The sequence below is a fragment of the Pezoporus wallicus genome, unplaced genomic scaffold (genome assembly GCF_028554395.1).
Source record: "Pezoporus wallicus isolate ANWC-B61680 ecotype Strahan unplaced genomic scaffold, APGP_CSIRO_Pwel_v1 contig_3365, whole genome shotgun sequence".
NCBI lineage: Eukaryota > Metazoa > Chordata > Aves > Psittaciformes > Psittacidae > Pezoporus > Pezoporus wallicus.
In genome coordinates this window covers 582,762-602,273 of record NW_026640883.1, presented here as the reverse complement: position 1 = coordinate 602,273, position 19,512 = coordinate 582,762, and the positions used below count along the sequence as shown (strand labels likewise).

Genomic DNA, 19,512 nt, shown 5'->3' with positions numbered 1-19,512 from the left:
TTCTAGGTGTCTGGGGAGCCCTGAGTCTGTCCCAAGCAAGCTCTGTGAGTGCGTGGAGGCTGTCCCTGGGAGCTCTGCCTGCAGAACGGCTCATTGCAATGGTGCAGTGCTGTCCTGTAGAAGATAAACAATTTCCAGCTCACAGTTGTCACCATTCATACCAATCCTCACCTGTGATAGAGATAAAACAATGGGTAGAAAAAATGTACTGTTCATCAAGGGGTAGAATATGGTATCCTTCAGTAGCTGAGCTCACCTGGGGGCACAAGGCAGCTCTCCCACAGGACATAGGCCTGAGGTCACCTGGGAAGATAATGGACTTCTTATCACTGTGCCCTGAGCAGCAGTGTCACCTACATGCTTGCTCTTTCCATTCACTCCAGCCATGCCTCTGAGGGTCCTTGTAGCCCACACAGAATCACACCTAATTCTTATTCTTCATGAGTTTACTGTGATTGCAGCACTGCCTGGAGACCCCCAGGGAGATGCTGGTCCTACTGCTGGAGCTGTTGCATATCTCCAGGGCACCAGACAGGTCAGAAACTAAGCAGACAAGATGGATGTACAGTGCAGCAAAAAGAAACACAGTGACTCCCATTTCAGAGGCAGAAGAAATGGAGCAGAAAAAAAGATTAAGGCCTGGTCTCCTCCAGAAAGTTTTGCTGATGAAAGTTTGAGCGTATCCATGAACTGGTAAGTTTCCTGGGTGTGAGAGAACCAGGCAGCAGGGTCAGACCTCCCCCTCTGCAATGGCTGGCTTCTTCATCATGGGAAAATATCTGGGTTCCATATATCCTGGGAGGGCACTGAGATGTGCTAACTGCTTCAGTCCCTGCTTCTCTTAATCTATAACTTCAGCTTCCCTGCTGCCTTAGGGTGGGCAGAGCTGGGTGCTTGCTGGTGCTGGGTGGAGGCTGTCCGGCCAAGTGCAGGCAGTGTGGGTGCCACTCACACTGTTGGGGACAGGGCAGCTCTCCTCCTAGGGATGCTGGCCAGAACAGCCTGGAGTGCTTGGGGTGCCCGCCCCATGGCGTCTCAGCACTGAAGGCATGAAAGGAGGCAGCAGGCTACAGTCAGCCATGAGCTGGAGATGTGAATTCAGCAAGTGGCCTGATCTGTTTTTGGGTGCAGCAAGACTTTACACGGGCTGTGAGACGCACCAGTCTGGCAGAAGGTCAGAGCAGCCTCCAGAGGATGTTCAAGCAGCAGGAAGCTGTACGAGCACCATCTACCCAAAGTCGCCATCTGAACTTCTGGGGTGCAGTGATGGGTGACAGCAGGCAGCCGGGGGTCAGTACGTTCTGTGCTGTGCAATTTTGGGAGAGGAGAATGGGAGCGGAGCTTTAGGAGCTGATGCAAGGGGATGGTGCTGTGAGTCAGAGGCAGGATGCTCTGAGTGCGGGGCTGAAAGCAGGGGGGAGCTGCCAGCACAGCCTCCCGGCGCAGAGTGCTGACACTTCTTTTTGTTCAGGCTGACAGCGAGCACCTGGTGCCCCCACACACTGAGCCCCCCGCCTGCAGTGCGTGCAGGCACACGGCACACACACGCGCCCGCGCGCAGCCCCGCCGGTTGGAGTCAATGCAGACATATGCTGCCATTAATGTGAAAATCACTTCTGCAAACATGAGGGTCTCTCTATTCACAGCCTTCCCCTCTCCCTGCAGGGAGGAGGGGGGTCAAGTGCAGACCTTTTATTTGAAATCCCTGGAAGGGACAAGGGGGAGAGAGGGGGAGATGGATGAGGCTGATTGTGATAGGGAAAACAGGACAACAGCCCAGACTAACCTACGGGAGCTGCTCTACAGCCATGAATCTGCAGTGCTGCCTTCCGTTCTCCCCGTCTAAACAACTCTCTGGTGCTGCCAGTTTCTCCCTTGCCGATTGCTGTAAAATGCAGGAGGAGCATGTGGGACTCAGAAGAATGGTGTGATCAGATGCCACATGTAAGAGCTGAGGGGGCAAATTTCTGAGAGGGTGGCAAGCTCCCCTTTCATAGTTAAACCAGTGCTGAGAAAGGATGTTAGTTAGAGCAGTTTTTGCCACCAGCTGGGAGTAAACAAATTTTCCCAGATACAGCATGTTTTGGCCAGCCCTGATGTGCATGAACCCTGTGCACTGAGCTGCTCAGGGCTCAAATCACCTGAAGTCGGTGAAGGCTGGTTATCTGGATGCTGCTCCTCTGCCGTGCTGCAGTGCTTCAGTGAAGAGCAGGGCTTGCTGCAGGCATTTACAGCAGAGCTCCCTCCTCTTTGGGTGAGGTGGCTTCTCCAGTGTCCTCCTCTATTCCAGTGGTCGCCTTCTGTGAAACACTCTGAGGTGCTTTGCCCTGGCAGTGGGTGGGCGGGTGGCAGGGCAGGTTTGGTTCACAAAGCACCAGGGGTCTGTAAAAGAGCTGGAAGGGCCCCATGAGCATCTGAATGTGAAAGGAGACACAGCTGATGTTGCAAGGACCAAACAGAGTTTCTGGACCTCGTAGTAGTTTGTCAAAGGCTTTAGAACAAGGCTTTGAGATGTTACTAAAGTGCCTTGCCCCGCTCTCCCCCATGAGAAGGTCTGTGTCCATTGCCTGTCTGTACAGAAAAAACTTTATGTCAGTGAGTCTCTCCTACACATCTGCCAAGTCCCCACTTTCTTTTGGGCTGTCCCTGGCAGCTGTTCTCATATGACAAATCTTCTCCAAAACTGTAGTTTCACTGCATGGAAAAACACCTTTTTTCTCTGGATCTTGTTTCTCAGCCCTGAGCTTTCCTTTGAGGATGGAAAATTTTTGCATCTCGACTTTATGCCCATCTCAGACTCATCTCAAAGCACCTGATACTTTACGGCATCTCCGTTTTGTTTCATTGTGGTGTCCTAGCCCACGCACGTGTGCTGAATTCCCTAGCATCTGGCCTTCGCTCATATCTATCTGTTAGAAGCTGAATGCATCTCTGATTTAGGAAATCAATCACACTTAATTGAAGGGTGATTGTTTTCACATACGAGACTGCCACATCACTTTCATCTTTATCACATTCCCTTTCTCTCTGGGTTTTGTGTGACAAGATACTGAAGTGCAGGAGGGATGAGGTCGCCAACCTTGGACCTGGATATAATTGAAAAAAAGAGGGCAGCATCTTCCTTTCTTTCCTCTGGTGGATCAGTTTGCATTTCCTTCAGCTGTCGGACCCAGCACATGTGCATGCACTCACAGCCATATTTAATCCAGTCTCACACACAGCTGTGCCGTGATGTTGCGCAGCAGAGCAAGCTAGCTCCCACTATGGCTAGTGGCTCTTGCAGGGCCATAGAGAAGGTGCATCCTCTCTGTGCATCACAGCAGGGAAGGGGGGATGATAAAGGATGGGATCCGACATGTAGCAGAGCCTTTGGGATGCCCAGTGTTTCTGAGTGTCTCCAGGCATCTTGAAGAGCAGGATCAGGGAGATCAGTCTGGCTTTTTAATGAGATTTTGAGCAAGTCATTCTTCTGTTCCCTCTTGTTCTTTGCCTGATCACACTGGAGACTGTCTTGCACCAGGACTTAGTCTTCTTTTAGTGGAACATTATGATGCACAGCAAGGCTCTGATTTCCTCCAAGAGCTCCCATAACACACAGATGGTGCATGAGCAATCCCTCCCAGTGGGCCCTGCAAGGACTCGAGCCCAAGTCCAGTCCCATGTGGCCACCTGTCTTGTCACCCTACAGGGATGTACCAGTCCAAAGCACTGATAAACTCTCAGCACACAGAGATGTCTTCCTGTCGGTACCAGTGAGCTGAATTGCTGGCTGTTCCCCAGACTCCAGTTTGAAGGTCTCTATAGTATTGACTTTCTCGCACTTGGAAGTGCCTCATTTATCTTATGCTCTGCATTTGTCTTTCCTGCCAGTGCAGTAGTAAGTGACTGGAGCTTGCTGCCAGCTTTTCTCCCTTAATGACACACCACATATGCAGACAAGGATCTGAATCAGAGCTCTGGAGTCAGTCCCCACTTCCTCACTTTGGAGAAACGTATCTTAATGCAGTATCCTTCCTTTGCACTTTGTCTTGAGGCTTGGCAATGAGCCACCCCCACTAACCCCAAAGGCTGTGATCCAGGGCATGCTTCCAAATTTGGACTCATCTGAAGGCTGATGATGACAACAGGAAAGCTCCTGCTGGCTCTGACAGCCCTTGGACCAGGCAGCCCCAACCAACTCCATCTTTCATTCTTTTCCATTGTGATCAATTTGTCTCTTCCAGATGTGGGGAGACCTAGCAAAGACCCAATGCAAACCTTCTCCCAGAGTGTCTGCTCTAGATATCATGGAAGGATGCGAGATTGCATGGTGCCTGTTTTTATTTAGGTACCTCCAGTGTGGGCCTCTCTGACAGGTGCTGATGACCTGCGGGCCAGGCAGACAGGGTTGAAAAGGGTAGGAGGGCTGGATTTTGTGTGATGGAGTTATGGGTTTCATTGGTTTCTAAATAAAGACACAGAGCCTCACTTCCCTCCCAGTTTTGTAAAGCTCTTGTCAATCTCTGACACAGCTGCCAGGGAAAAAAACCCTTTCAGCACCATTGTGAAGGCGTGTACAGAAGCAGGGCAGTAGGTGGTGAGTTGGATGTCTTCCCTCTGCAGAGACAAACCAGAGCCCAAGCCTGCTGTTGCCTAGTATTCCCTCCATGCCAAGTCACCCCACCATGCTGAGGATGCTTTGAGTCCTCTGGGCCTGCTCTTGCCCAGAGGGGATTGTGTTTGAAATGAACCTTGTGGTGTCAATGCAGGTTACAAATGACTTTTTGCAAAGTCACAGTGGAGCTGGGCAAGGAGGTGCATGATGGTTCACCTAGGCTGGGAGTATATGGGTAGAGCTTTGTTCAGGGCAAGAGATTGAATGTGGTCTCTGCAGTCTTCTTAGCATGGTAGCAGGTCACCATCCTCTACCAGATCTTCCTTCTGAAAGCTGCCAGAAGTAATTGTATGGAGTCTTCAGGACAACCTTTTACTGCAAACTTTGCATCTTTGGTGTCTGGTAGGGTGGAGCTTCCCCATCACTGTGGGAGGTGGTTGCTCCTCACAGGGCTCCTCGCTCCCTGCCCAGAAACTGCTATGTTCTGGAGCAGGAGGTTGGAGCAATCAAGACAAAAGCAATGATCCAAGCATTATTTGCCTCTTGCACAAAATTTTGATGAAAACAGATGGAACATTTGCAGGTTTTTATTAAAAAAAAAACAAAGCCCAGAAATTTGAAGGCAATTTTGTATTTGTTATTGTCTTTTTCAGGCTTTTTTCCCCCTCTTGGCAAAAAAATAGATGATATTTTCCATCACCAAAAAATTCCCCCACTGGGGGTTAAATACATAGTCTTCTGTGTTGAGCAGAGCTAAAAGGAAGGCAAAACCCTTCCCATTCCCTTGGCTTAGAGCAAGAGGGATGGGAGATTACTTGCTAAAAGCCAGCCTCTCTCTGGCCAGCACCCAGTGGCCCTCCAGAGCCTCTGAGCTGCCACTGTGTCTCACTAAGATGGCAAAACCTTGCTTTTGTGAGCATGAGCAGCATTTGCCACTTTAGCCTGTGCTCTGTGAGCTCAGGATGGCCTGAGCAGCCCATGCTGGCTGGCAGAGGGAGCCACTGGGGTTTTTGGGGAGGCTGAGTGCCCTCTGAAGCTGAGGAAAGGCAGAACTCACAGCAGGGGTGTGTGGGGTGGTGAACCACAGGGTGCCCTGCGGACATCCCAGAACAAGTATCCCTGAGGTGTCCAGAATATCTTGTCCTTGGGAAGCTCCTTGCCTTCAAGAGTCAGGAAAACAGAGCCAAACACCTCCACCCTCATCAGTCAGCAGAGACGGAAGAGCCCAGGGCCTCCCTCCTTCTTCTTCTACTGGCATTGGATTCGGACATACACTAAGGAAGGAGCTGTCGGTTAAAATAAGAACTGCTTTTCAGCTCCCGGAGGAAGCCCCCTTGATGTGACCTGCAAGGTGCTGCAATTCCTCTCTGCCACTGGCCTGCCTGGTTTTTTGCCACACATGCACACGCTTTCCTCCCCCTTCCACAGTGCTTATCGCAAGTGTTTTGGTAGAACTGCCCTTGTCATATAAATCTAAGCATAATTCTCTCTTTCCTGTTAAGCTAAAGAAAATAAACGTGTAGGGCTGTTACTGGAAGCCAAGCTGTAGGACTGCCCTAAATTCTCTTCTTATTGAGTCTGGGCTGAAAATCACTCAATTCTGCTGAGGACACACATCTATGCTTGCACACACAGGGAGGGAAGGCGGGAGGGGGGAGGGCGAAAGAAAGAGAGCACGAGAGAGAGGACGCAGTGTGTATAAATATCTCCAGCTCTCTAGATAGTCGGCAGATTTATTCCGCTGCCAAGCCTGCAGAAAATTGACTTGTTTCATGGAGGCAGGCTATTGACACATTACCGCAAGGAGGGTTAGGAGAGAAAGCGGTGCGGCTGGCGCCCCTCTATTATACGATAATGTAATCAGCATTGTGGGAAATGACTGTGGGTAAAATGGCATTGCTGACATTTATATTAGAGGATATTGATGGCAGGAACTGTGACCACATCTATCGTACCTCCCGTTTGCCAGGATTGACACAGACGGCTCTTGTTGGCTGGATTTCCTCTCTCTCTCTCTCTCTCTCTCTCCCTCTCTCTCTCCTTCCTCTTAGCTCCGTTGCTCGCTGCTGTCACTGCAGATAGATAATTGAAAAATGGATCTCACCTTTCCAGCAAACAGGAGTGGTTCAGGCAATTACTGCAGAGGTTATCTACTCAATCTCGAGGCCTCTTCTCCGAGAGAGATTCGGAGGAAATTGGATTTTACATGGATGTTTTATTCTGCAAGGGCTTTAGTATAAATAGAGGCAAGGAGACACCAGCAGACTGTATGGCTGAGAATCACAGAAGGGTACGATGGGGTTTTGACAGGGAGGCTTGGCTGTAGACATGGCCATAATAACATGCTCTGGCCCTCTGCAGAATTTCTGATCTGAATTTCTTTTGATGTTGCTGTTGTGCTTTTAATGTTTGTTGAGGTTTTGTTGTTGCTTTTAAGGTGGAGGTTAAAAGAGGTTACCCCCACCCCCAGCCACTGGGCTAATTTTGCCCCTGGAAATAAAAGGGAGTTGTTCCCAAAGGAAATAAAGGCAAACAGATGGCAAAATGCTCTGAAGAAAAGAGGGCAGAGGAGACCAAGATGTATTAAAAGAGTGTCCGGCTCTTAAAGGAGGGGAATTGTGCTTCTGGGGAGTGGGTATTACCCAAAGGCCTATTCCCCATGAGCATCCTTGAGGAGGTTAGGCCTTGAAGTGTCTGGCTAAATGAGAGGCAAAAATGTACCCATGGTCCTTTAGGACACGCTGTAATGCCAGGGTTTGGGCTGTGCTTGGTGGGAATCCAGCCCTTGAAAACAATTTGCAGGTGGTATCCTCAGCCTCAGAAACTGCTGAACTGAGGAGGCCAGAGAAGGGTCTTGGTGGCTTTGAAAGTCTGGTGCGGCAGGAGGAGACAGAGCACCACATGGCTTGGAGCACACATGTAGATGCACGTAGGTGTGGTGTGCATCCTACCTGGCCTCTCTTTGGAAACCTGCATGGGAATTTTCTTGCTGGAAATCTGGTTTTGCAAACAACAAGGACATGATTGTTACTGCTGTAAGGACCCTTCAAACTCTGTTTCATAGGCAAGCATGTTGCTGTCCAGGGCTGTCAGTGCAGCACCTTTCATCAGCACTGAATTCACTTTTAAATTAAGTCTTAAAGAGAAAAAATTGGAAGGAGTTTGCCCTCAGCAGCTTGGCAAGCCTGGTGGCTGAGAGTCTTGTCTGAAGGAGCCTGGGTCATGCGGCCCATTCCTAATGCTGCTCAGTGAGCACAGAGGGAGGCTGTGGGATGGCTCATGGAAAGGTTCAGCAGACATGCCTGACTACAGACTGGTTTCCAGAGAAAGGCAGGCTAAAGTAGGGTCTGGCAGGAAGAGTTTGGGCAAAGTTGATTCCCCACTTGGTGAACTCACCCATCCTGTCATAGGTAATATATAACAAGTGGGGTGTTTGCATTTGTGGGTAAATACTCATGCATGTGGGTAAGAGAAAAGTGCTTTGCACCACCCAACTGGTTTTACTCCCAGCCAGTGCAGGATGCACAGGGACACAGCTTTGCACTAACAACTCTCAAACTGTTATCCCAGATGGAAGGAGTGGGGCTGGTTTTGCAGGAGAAGACTTTCAGCACGGCATCAGTCAGTATCATCAGCCCTCCTGCTGTCCTCAGCAGAGACCCATGCCCAGCCCGTGGGTGCTCCTCCCCAGCCCTGGGTCTCTGCTCCCTGCCATGTGCTGCAGTCCTGCTGTTCATTGCTAGCTTTTTCGCACTCTCCTCTGCCTGTCCCCTGATGTCAGTGCTAGAGGTGCTCATCTCTCTTGCTGATCAAATCATTCCTGACGTGCACAGCAGCAGCCTCTTCCTTTCTGATAGTCTGTCTCCAGGGTCCTAGGTGAGGTCCTGCTTCTCTTCCCCACGCAGTGAGAAGGCAGAGACGGGGGAGGGCAGTGAGGAGCTATAGGATGGGTCCCCCCACGCCTCACACCTCTTATCCCTGTGATACTGAAAGCCAGAGCCACCCCCCCCCCCCCCCAGCCTATTGCCTATTCTAGCAGTGAATGCATGCAGGGCTGGAGATGAAGCCAGACAGCTTCAAATGAGCAACAAACCCCACATTTTCAAGCAAAACAAGAGATGAGCTGCTGGAGCTCAACGCTAAGACAGGGGTGGGTGTTACATTCCTGGAGATCCCTGAATCCGGGTGGGATGTTTTCTGGGGAGCCAAACACAGGTGATGTAGCTGAGCTTTTCCCGGAATCTCCCAGAAATAGGCAGCACTAGGCTGGGGAGGGGGGGAGAGGGAGGCCAGAAGGAGTAAGGCTTTGTGCTTGCCCTTATTCTGCATCAGCCCTGGGCTTCCACTGGTGGCCATGAGAAAAGGCCTGGCTGCCTGCATTGGGGCCCCAAAGCACAGTCATCTAGGTTCAGCAGAAAAGGGTAGCCAAGCTCTCTGAAAATGACTCAATTAAGAAATAGAAAAAGAAAAAAAAAAAGTAAAAGAAAAAAAAGGCAAAAGAAAAAGAAAAAAAAAGAAAAAGAAAAAAGGAAAAGGAAAAAGAAAAAAGAAAAAGAGCATGCACTGGGATCAGGATCAGTGCCTGTGGAGATAAAATTTTCATCTGGGTTTTGCACATCTTTTTCAAGTAGAGGAAATACTGAATTTCTATGCTGTGACCAAAACCCCCATTCTCTGAAGAATGACAAAAAGCTGCTTTTTGAGCTGCAAATGATAGACTGAAAGAGGATGAAGAGTCCAGCCATAAGGAAGATGTTTTTATAGAAGAATCCAAACAGCAGCAGAATATTTCAAATCACAGTGAAACAATGCATGGGCCTCATTTCCTTCTGAAATATTTCGTTTAAAGAAAAACACAAGGAAATGCTTCTGAAATGACATTTTTGACAAAGTGCCATTTTTCAGCATGACCTCTCGGACCCACTAACACCAGTGTTGCTAACTAGTTCTGCGTTCCTCAAAGCCTGCAGGAGTGGAGGGCAGCACACTGGGGGCTGATGAGCAGCAGAGATGCTTTGGCTCTTTCTCCACCAGCACCTTGTGGGTCTAAGTCCCAGAGCAGCTTTCCCTGCAGATGTTCAGGCTGGGTAGTGGTGTCTGTGACTTCAAGGCCACAGAAGAAAAGGCTGTGGTTTGAGGAGGCTTTAGTCATCAAGACTTGCCTCTTGTGGATGCGATCTACTTGTGGGGATTGCGTGCTCCTGACAGGCTTGCACAGACTGTTCTGGAAGGGGAACACAGTTTTCAAAAGACAGCAAGATTTCCACCTCCAAGCTGCTGGTCTCAGTGGACAACACCAAGTTAGCACATGAAGAAATGCCTCCTGCAGAGTGCCAGGGCAGGAATAAGGGTATGCTGGGTAACAGAGGGGGGACAGCAAGGCTTCTGCCTTCCCTGATTTCCAAACCGGAGGTGGATGGGTGCCCAGGCTGGGGCAAGAGACCACACTGCTGCCACAGCCAAAGGTCTTTGTGATGGACTGCAGTAGGTTCTGAACACCACAAGAAGTCCCCTAATGCATCTAAAAGCCTAACAGCTGAGCTGAGTGTCCTTGTACATTGTCTTCTATATAACCTTTGTAATTGCCCTGAATATAGTATTTGCTTTCATTGCTTGGCCTAGATTGCTGAAGGCTGTTATTGCATACTCATAAATAGCTGCTGTGTTCCACCTTGGAGGAGACTGCACTCCACAAAGGTGGTGAGGAGGCTTTGTTGCTGTCTAAATAAGCTTTCCTGAAGTGGGATGGATGCCGTGAGACTTAATCTCCTTTAAAAGCTTCGAGCTCCTTGGATGAAGGAGTACAATATTATTTTATTAGCATTACCACAATCGTTAGTGGTATTACTAATATCAATCTTATTATAGTGATAATATCTGGCCAGGATCAAAAATTATGAAGCTTGAGTAGCTGGCCAAAATGCTGGGTCTTGGGACACATGCCAAAGGTTTCCCTGTTGGGCACATAGCAAGAGTCCTGCAACAATACCAGCACCCTGTAAGAGAGGAAATAAGCCCTGGAGATCCTGTACAACACAAGACACAAGCATGCTGCTCCTTTAGCACTAGCTTCCTTTGGTACTATCCTACTATGGTGAGACCCCCACCCTGGATCAGGGTCCCTGCTGTCTCTCCAGCCCCAGAGCATAAAGAACTGCCTCCAAATTGCTCTCAGCTAAACGTGTTTAGAAACACAGTGCTGGTGAGTTTGTGTGCACATGTTCAGCAGGCAGGGAATGGCTGAGCACTCCCATGAGCAGCTCCCATGAGTGGTCAGGGGTCTGCAGCACTGACCACTGGGGCCTGTATGAGGCATGGAGCTGCTGCAGCCTGTGCACCCATAGGGATGTGAGGGAGAGATCTGAGCCTTGGCATGTCCTCTGAAGAAATGAATGGAGAAACACTAACCCCCCCTCCTTCCTATGGTTGCAGATGCCTTTGCTCAGCCACAGAGTGAACCACATCCACCTGCAGCCCTGATCTGGAGAGAGTTAAAAGGATCTGCACTTCACTCGGTTTGTGTTTAAGCTCTTCCCATGTCCTTGCCCTGGCTGCTGACCAGAGCATCTTTCGAGCTTTGCTTTCCTTTCCTTTCCTTTCCTTCTCACCTCTCTTGGTATGCACCCTGGGGGCGGGAGGAAGGTGGGAAGGATTCATGGCATTGATCAATAACTCTTTCCTGCCCAGCCAGGAACCCAACCCGCCCAACTTTATTGCTGCAACCAGATCCCAGCTCGAGGGATGTTACGACAGCCCGCCTGGGCCACGGGGGCCAGAAGAACAAATACCTTGCTAACAGGCATGACTTCAGCCCGCACATGCCCTGCTCCCCGGATGGCTCCTCTGACAGAGGAAGCCCCTGTGAGGATTTACAAGTCCCAACCACTTCCTGAAATCACCACTGCTGCTCATTATCTCACCCTCCCATCACCTGCACCAGTCCGGATCTGCTTTTGAAGGGAAAGGAGAGCCTTGTGAAGGAAGAGGAGGTGTGTAAGTCCCTGCGATCTGGCTGTGGGACTGAGGGATGGCAATGGACCTCAACAATAAAATATCTGAGCAATCTGGCTGAGTCTTTTTATTACCTGAGATGGAAAATGAGTGCCAGCTGCAAATCAGGGATTTCAACAGCCTTTCTGAAGGCATGTCAAGCATTTTATGGCTGGAAATACATTTAGGGTTTATTATAGACTGCCCACTGATCTTTCCTGCATGTATGCAGTGGTTGGACACTGTTCCCACCCTGCCTTTGGGTAGGGAAGGGTCCCCACAAATTGATCAGCTTTCTGATTGCAAATTGATTGGTTCCATCTGCTGCTTCTCTGCTTTCCTACTCCTGAGTGAGGACTTAACCTCACATTGAGACAGGCTGGAAGCAGATTTGGAGGGCAGGCCCAGCCTGCAGTGGGACACAGCATATGTTGCAGACCTGTCAAATGTCACACATAGCGACACTATCCCCATGGCTCCCTCCACAGCAGGAATGGGCTCTCCCCTTCCCAGCACTGAAGCAACAGCAACAAAGCCTCCTCACCACCTTTGTGGAGTGCAGCCTCCTCCAAGGTGGAACACAGCAGCTATTTATGAGTATGCAATAACAGCCTGAATTCCCCAGCCTCCATCATCTGACATGTATGAACCCCACATCTTCATGAGAGGAGCACCTCCATCATCCGGTCCCATGCTGGGGTCTTGGGAAATTGGCAGAGTAATGGGAGCCGGACCTTCTAGAGGTGGGAAGCTGCTGCAGCCAGGAGGCAGCAACATGGCTTAGTGAACAAGCACACAAGCTCTCCAGGCGCCTGGGGACACTGGCTGTTGGAGAAAGCACCTCTTGGCTTCACTGCTAGATGTGCCATGTCTTCACTGTACCGCATCCTCCCCCAGATAAACCAGGGCTTAACATTGCAGCAGAGGTGCCAAACTGTCTGCTCCAGGGATGACAAGATACACTGAGCAGTGCAAAGAAAGGCAGCAAGCAGATAATGGCCTTCTTTCACGGCTTGAGCTCTTTCTCTTGGTGATGGTGTTAATTTGTGTCTCTCTTCCTAAGCAATTATATTTCTAAAGGGTGTCATAATGTCATATCTTCAAGGCCTCATCCCTTCTGTCAAAATTACTTGAAAATGTTGGGCAGTTTGAAACGGTGTTGAGGGGCAGACAGGCAGGCATAGATGCAAACAGGGGGACTAAAGCTTGCTTCCATAGGAAACCCCAAGCTAAACCCGCAAACTCCAGCCCTTTGGGCAGCAACCATAAGTCACAGACACCAGGACTGGGACAAAGGCACTGGGCTTGGAGGAAGGAGATATATTGCTAGCCAGCGTGACAGACCTGCTACCAAACCCTCTGGCAGACAGCTACACCTCTCTATATGTACTGTATATAGAAGACCATACACCTGACTCTTCCCTGCAAGGCTTCTTGAAGGAAGCCTCTCAACGTGCTTGCCAGAATGGTAATATAGCCCTCAAGCCATGCAGCAAAAGAAAAGATTCCCTCTGAAAATCAGATGCAGCTGATGCTGTTGATCTATGCTCCTTGCTGCACCTCACTCCTCCATGCCCACCATGACGTGATGGAGTTGTGGATGCCATGCTAACATGGGTGCTAAGAGGCTTGCTGGGCAATCACACCCAATCCAACCCTGCGGACTAATGCATGCAGCTGGGTATTGCTGGCCTTCATCTCCTCAGCTGCCAACCATGTCCTTTAGCATTGGTAGCTCCTGCCTGTCCTCCTTTCCATCCTCCTGCTGAGACCTCCCCACTTTGCTCTCATCTCAGGTCTCTCAAAGGACCTTTTTTATCCTCACTTGCGGAACAGATCCATATACTGTGTACACTCCAACCATCCAGGTCCTTCTGTTGAGCTGCTTGTTTAATGTCTCCTTTCGATTTCTATTGATTGGTCTCCGCTTTTCCTGTTGCACTCACATCACATTTTTAAGCTTTCTCTGCCAAGAAAAAAAAAAATAAAGAGATACTAAATTTCCCTGCTAAGTATGCAGGACTTGAAGACATGGAGGAAGTTACCAGTGTTGGTGGTAAACCAGGAGAGCTGGGGACGTACATGGGGATGAAGGAAAGAACGGGGACAGGAACCAGAGTAAATCTGACGAGCTGCAGAGAGGGACGAGTCAAACTAACATGTCACCTCCTGAAGGAACAGGAGTGTGAGATCTGAGGTGGAAGAACCACTCCAAGTGCAACGTGGGAACAATGGGGCTGTAAATTAGTTCCTGCTTAGTGTTGTGGCAGTTGTCTTGGCCTGTGCCACGGTTGCCATCTTGCCCGATGCCATAGCAACCTCCTTGACCTGTTCCATGGCCACCATATTGGCCTGAGCCATGGCAGCCATCTTGGCTGACCATCCCCAGCTGGCTGCTGAGTCTACAAGGACATCCCCCTGACATTTCACGTCTGAATCCACTGTGGGACGGTGAGTCCTTCGTTAACTCATGCTGCACATGGCCTGGGTGCCAAGGAAAGGCAGTAGCACCCCACGGTGCCTTGGATCCAGGCACTACTTGTTCAGCGGCCATTGCCGTGAGGAGCAGTGCTGCGGTGTCCGGCCGGGGGTCCCGGCTCGATGCCCGTCCCCTCGTATACTCCTGCTACCATCTGCTGGAAGGAATCAGCCTGTGCGCTCACCCGGCACACGGAAACCCTGTTGAGAACCATAACGGGAGCAGCACAAGGACGAGGGCAGCGCTGGGGTGAACCTGACTGCTCGCTGCCTTCCCACCCTGGGCTTATGGGGACCAGGAATCTCAGGTCTGTCTCCTAGTATGTGTCCTCCTGCATGTTGTTTAAAGGCTGCATTTCCTGAGGGCTTTCTTGGCTCTGACGCAGCCCTGCTTCACAGTCTTGCATAAGGCATTGGTTTGGTCTGTACCTCAGTTTCCCTGCTGCTGCTTATAACACCATCCCTTAGTGTTGCTCAGTCCCCTCCATTTGACTGTACGTATAGTCCCTTCCTAGCCTGGTGCTTCACCAGGCTCCCATCCCTGCTCCTCCCCCCTGCTCCCAAAACTGTTCCCATCCAGCAGCGCTCCCTTGCCACCGAAACACAGCCATGGCTTGGGAAGGGCATGCAGGCTGCTCATCTCTGACCGTCTGGGGGAAAGAAAACAGTGCCAAAAGCCAAAATACCAGCTCAACACGCTCTCCTGCGCAAGCTGGGCCGGGGACCAAAGACCGTCGGTACCAGGCTGGAAGCTTGTGTATTTTTGTTATGGGTTGTTGAACAAACCACACAGTTTTACCCTACAGGGTGTCATAAAGAAGCAATGAAAAAGCAGAGAAGTGAAAAGGAAAAGTATTTGCTGGCAAAAATATGCCACAAAGTAAATGAGTCAGAAGGACGTGGACTGCGCTGTGCGGGGCCTGCTCTGTCTAAAGGCAATGCTTTTATAAGGCAAGGAAAGTGATTTAAGAGACTGAAGGTAAACGTGGCCACCACATACTGTTCTGGGGAAAAGTGGCAGAATAAATATGCAAATCCTTCTTATGTGACAGCCGGGATGGTGGAAATGATTATGAAATAGACCTGGGGAAGGCTGATTAATAATTTATCCTCAAATGGAAGTTAATTCTTGGCTGAGCAGCAAGGATAATATGGGTGAGGAATCAATAAGAGCATTTACAACTCTGTAAAATGCGTTTACAAGTACAAAAAGATGGGTTGCTTTGTGGCCATTCCTCACATGAGCTAGAAGAGAGGGAAGGGAGGGCATACAGTAGTGATTGTGCAGCATCGGTCACACAGACAAGTCTGGAGAAGGAGCTGGGCATCAGCAGGTGCTGATGGAGCTAAGCATCATCTCTGGATCAGTACTACAACCTGAATGATCCTCCACTGTCAACACGACCTGACAACCCATGGGGGACACATTAAGTCCATTCACTTATGAAGGTTCCAATAATGAATGCAGTGCTGACAGAGCAGTTCAGTGGTGCCTTCAGCCAGAATGTGATTGTCCTCAGAGTAGAAGTGACTGCCTGGGACACCATAGTCTTGGGTAGCCCATGTACATCTGGTCTAGCTAATTCCACGTCTTCACTGCTCCTGCACCACAGCACACATGGGTAGGGAACTCACCCTGCTCTCACAGAGAAAGAAGCAGCCATCAGCAGTCTCCTTTGGTGTAAACTCTTAAAAATATGTGCCTCATTTCAAATAATGTCCTTGGTGAGAAACACTGGGCAGCTGAAGGTTCATTGCTTGTCCACCCCATCTTCTCTGGCCAGTTGAGGAACCGATGCCTTAGCAGCACTGCTCTGGAAGCTGCAACACTTGAGGCATCTTCATGTGGCCTGGCTCAGAGCTGGGAGCAGGTACCTCTACCTCAATGCAGCTGAGAAGGATGGGGTCTCTCAGTTCGGCCACAGATGCTGTGACCCTCGAAGTGACGTGAGCCCATGATGTGTAATTGTAATCAATGACTTTCAGTCTGTGGTCCATGGGTTTCCAAAATGTCCCTAAGAAGTAAGCAAATGACCAAAATCCACATAGTCCTGTCAGATTTTCCTTTGTGATGACCTTTGTAATTAGAGCAATGACATTTTGTGGCAGTGGAGGGAGGTGAGAAGGCAGTTCCCACTGGGGATGTGCCTGCTCCAGAGATCCCCCCTGCCTTTGGCACACAGTACGGGTAATAGATTTGCACAGATTTCTTCTTAGTTGTTCATCCCCTCAGGGCCTTTGGCAGAGTGTCTCCAGCCCCCGGATGGCAGGGTCTGTCCTAGCCCAATGGTACAACAGAGGGAACATGAAGGGAGAAATGTGAGGCTGGAGGGACCCTGACAGCCTTGCAAGACACCTCTCCCCAAACCCTTCCAACAGATGGGTGTCCAACCTGCTTGCAAATACTGCCAGTGAAAGAGGCTTCATCCCTTCCTCACAGCTCGTTCCAGGGTCTGTATGTGCTCAGGGTAGGAGGAGTTTCCTAATATTTGATCTGAATCATCTCTGCTGCAAATGGAACCTTGCTCTCCTTGTCTTGTCCCCACACTGAATATGGAGAGCAATCCATCCTTGTCCTTATATACAGAAACATTTTTTACTTGCTACCTCCTGGTCCTTTCCTTTTTGGACAAAAGAAATGCAGATCCTTCAATTTTCCTTCCAAGGTCAGGTTTCCCAAAGTGTTTATCTTTGTTATAGTGTGGTGCCAAGAACAGCCCGCAGTCCACTGGATGTCCCACCTGCTGTCAGCTCCAGAGTGCCCTTCTGGTCTCCCCAGCACAAAGTGCATCTAGCAGGACTTCACAGGTAATGGAGAAGGGCTACAAGGGTGGTCAGAGGGTTGACACTACCAAGCGTGAGCTGAGAGCCTTCAGTTGGTGAAAGACTAGAGGTGGGCTAAGTAATGGAGGTGAATGTTATTGAAGGAATGATGGTTCAGTTTCTTGCAATACAAGAACCAGGGCTGCCAAGTGAAAGTAGCAGGAGAAAAGTGTAAAGATAAATTCTTTGTGCTGTGCACAGCTAACCAGAGAGGCTCCTTGCCTTTGGATAAATGGATGCTAGCTGTTTAAAGGAGTTCAAAAAGGAACTCAAAAAACCACATGGAGGATAATCTACAAGAGCTGCTGCTAAGCACAAAGCTGTGAAGATTGCTTGTCGAAGATTGCTCGTCAAAGATTGCTGCAGATCAAGAAATTATCCTGGAGAAACCTCACCGCATATAGACCCTCCTCTTACTCATTAGGCATCCTCTCACACAGTGCAGCGCTGTGTGAACCTTAGAACTTACTTGGGCTTAGGCCTTCTCCTGTTCTAGCTCACATTGCGCCTCTGTTGAACATCCCAGAATGTTGTTTGCTTTAGCAAACAGCAGGCCTGCTAAAAAAAAAAAGGGTTCAGCAATAGCTATCAGAAAGGCACTTAGGCTGACTCAGTTATCTAGGGTCTCAACAGCTAAAGAAGCCACCTGGAAAACATGAAGAAAGAGGGAGAAAGAAGGCATCAGTGAGTCTTGTAGAAATGCACATGAGGACAGACCAAACTTGGTCTTAGTTAGGGGGCTGTTCTCCAGCATAGTAAACTGTGATCTCAAAAACATTGCTCGGCTGAAAGCACATGCTGGGCTCCTGTGGGACACTGGAGCAGAGAGAGGGTGGCCTGCCTTGCAGTCTGATGTGGCCACAGCTTTCTTTATGTCTCTGTCCCTGGCCTTAAGGCAATTTACAGTAAGATCCCATCTCAGCCAGGCGTAAGATCAACTTACTGTCTGAGGCAGAGGGAAGCATCCTGGAAAGGTGAGGTCCAAAGCAAAGCAGTGTCTTGGCCCATCTGAATTGGGCTGAAGCTGTTGGCAACCATGGCTTTTGTGTCTGTAATTTAAGTCTGGACAGAAAGAGCCAAACTTTTGAGAGAATTCTCTTCCTTTCTCACTGCTACCAAGTCTGGGGCTGGAGAACTCAAGAACAGGAGACTTTCTATTATTATAGTTCTCCTGGCATGGACTGGAAGATGCCCAGTGGAAGATATTCAAAGCTTTAGAGGGATCTGTTTTGTAAATGGTTTACTTCTACAGCAGCTCCTTCCAGGGAGCAGCACAGGCTGACTCATCACAAATTGTAGCTGGTGTGAGCAGCAGCTGGTGGGACCCAGATCAGGGAAGCTGAGAAAAGCATTGAGTTATTTGCTCTGCCCTCCAGCCCTGTGTGTGCCGGGTGGTCTGTCTGATTCTTTCCTTAATAGAGATTATGAACAACTTGTACAGGCTATCTCCAGGTCATCCAGCTACATATGTCTCCACTTCTAGGGTGCTCAGAAACATTGAAGATGACATTTTCTGTGGGAGAAAGTGTGTAGCTGCTTTTATGGAGGCTAGTGGCATTGCTAGAGAGGAGAAGGACATTCTTTAGATTGAACAAGGCCCCAACACATGGACTGAGAGGAAGTGTGGGTGCAGATGTGGGTTTCCAACACTATTTATTTTTACAATCCTCTTTTTTCCCACCTCCCCCTCCAAGGTGCTTTGGAAGCCAAGACTGACACCTGCCAGGATATGAGATGTCCAGACAAAATCAGAATGATCCTCTCCAAAGCTGGAGCAGAGGGGAACCGGCTTCAGCCCCTGCAGAGATCAAAGTGCCAGCTGGGTGTGGGGTTGCAGGGCTGGGTGATTCCTAGGTGCGGAGGACCGGTGAGGAGTCAGACATATCCCCCTGCACGTGCTCCTGCATATGACTTTAGGGCAGCTGGTGGCAGCTAAACCTTGGCCCGCACGCCCCCTTCCTTAAGAAGCATGACGGAAGGGATTAAGTGGCTTGTAAGGTGACACGGGGTTGATAAGCTCTCATTGGTGTTGTGGGAGGGGAGACGCTGAAGTGGCTTTCCATCTCTGGCCTTAGTCTAGTCCAGTCATTATCCAAGCTCACAAGTCTGTGCTCACTGGAGCTGGAGGAACAGCAGCTCCTATAGCTGCTATTCGCCTTTCAGGCCTTATTTCTATGTCCTTTTCCCTGAAGATAGGCAGGATTTGTCTCTCTTGCCTCTTCTTGGTGTCCCAAGCAGCGAAATTCCTAGTGGGGTGCCTCCAGGAGCTGGAGGTGCAGAGGATGTATGAAGGTAATAGGTGCTGTTCAAGCACAGATGTGTCCATTTGGTAGGAGAGGACTGAAGTCCCTCTGCACACCCCTGTCTCCTTCCTGTCCTCAGAGCCCTGTGCAAGGCTTCAGCATTGCTCAGAAGAGGAATGATCTGCAGCACAAAACGGCTCCTGCTTCCATCCGCCTGTGTCTGCCTCACTGCAGGGACACAGGAGCCAGACTTATCCCAACCAGCTCAGCTCACACAAGCAGATTAATCATTGCACAGCACAGTACAGGGGATAGAGCTTCCCAGAGCCTTGAGGATACCTGTTGCCCGGCCATTAGGGAGGGAAATCTCTGAATCCCTGTGCT

At 49.7% G+C, this 19,512-nt stretch overlaps 1 long non-coding RNA gene across 3 annotated transcripts; it reads right to left on the bottom strand.

Moving 5' to 3' along the window:
* Positions 1-4,902: 4,902 nt before the first annotated feature.
* On the bottom strand, positions 4,903-15,526 carry LOC130605536 (uncharacterized). 3 transcript variants are annotated; one of them, XR_008973730.1, is made up of 4 exons: positions 14,248-15,526; positions 13,440-13,550; positions 6,550-6,666; positions 4,903-5,754 (listed from the first exon to the last, which is right to left on the bottom strand). It is a non-coding gene; the product is annotated as an uncharacterized LOC130605536 (long non-coding RNA). The 3 variants fall into 3 exon arrangements; XR_008973729.1 differs by lacking the exon at positions 14,248-15,526 and adding an exon at positions 13,751-14,026; XR_008973731.1 differs by lacking the exons at positions 4,903-5,754; positions 6,550-6,666; positions 14,248-15,526 and adding exons at positions 9,155-10,590; positions 13,751-14,026.
* Positions 15,527-19,512: the final 3,986 nt, after the last annotated feature.